Source organism: Schistocerca cancellata, chromosome 2, assembly GCF_023864275.1.
Source record: "Schistocerca cancellata isolate TAMUIC-IGC-003103 chromosome 2, iqSchCanc2.1, whole genome shotgun sequence".
Taxonomy (NCBI): Eukaryota; Metazoa; Arthropoda; class Insecta; order Orthoptera; family Acrididae; genus Schistocerca; species Schistocerca cancellata.
The window spans coordinates 414969366-414970251 of NC_064627.1; the positions used below are offsets into that span (position 1 = coordinate 414969366).

At 50.5% G+C, this 886-nt stretch overlaps 1 non-coding gene across 1 annotated transcript; it reads left to right on the forward strand.

Annotated features, from left to right (window-relative positions):
• The first annotated feature begins 251 nt into the window (after window positions 1-251).
• Window positions 252-318, forward strand: Trnav-aac (transfer RNA valine (anticodon AAC)). The gene has a single exon. It is a non-coding gene; the product is annotated as a tRNA-Val (tRNA).
• Window positions 319-886: the final 568 nt, after the last annotated feature.

Sequence of the window (886 nt, forward strand, 5' to 3'; positions counted from 1 at the left end):
CATAGCACAAAAGTTCTTTTTTGTTTTTCGCGACAGCGCAAGTCCACACACGGCTACGTGGTTTTGGATGGGAGGTGTTTGATCATCCACCATACAGCCCGGATTTGACACCGAGCGGCTACCACCCATTCCCAGCAATGAGATACTGTTCTCTACGCAACGGTTTGATATGGATGCAGGTTTGTACAGCGACCGTATTGAGAAACTGGTGCCTCGGCGTGATAGCTGCATCAGTTAGAATGGCTATTATGGCGGTGTAGCGGTTATCACGTCTGCCTAACACGCAGAAGGTCCCCGGTTCGATCCCGGGCGGAAACACAAGACCCCCCCATGAACCATGGACCTTGCCGCTGGTGGGGAGGCTTGCGTGCCTCAGCGATACAGATGGCCGTACCGTAGGTGCAACCACAACGGAGGGGTATCTGTTGAGAGGCCAGACAAACATGTGGTTCCTGAAGAGGGGCAGCAGCCTTTTCAGTAGTTGCAGGGGCAACAGTCTGGATGATTGACTGATCTGGCCTTGTAACATAACCAAAACGGCCTTGCTGTGCTGGTACTGCGAACGGCTGAAAGCAAGGGGAAACTACAGCCGTAATTTTTCTCGAGGACATGCAGCTCTACTGTATGATTAAATGATGATGGCGTCCTCTTGGGTAAAATATTCCGGAGGTAAAATAGTCCCCCATTCGGATCTCCGGGCGGGGACTACTCAGGAGGACGTCGTTATCAGGAGAAAGAAAACTGGCGTTCTACGGATCGGAGCGTGGAATGTCAGATCCCTTAATCGGGCAGGTAGGTTAGAAAATTTAAAAAGGGAAATGGATAGGTTAAAGTTAGATATAGTGGGAATTAGTGAAGTTCGGTGGCAGGAGGAACAAGACTTTTG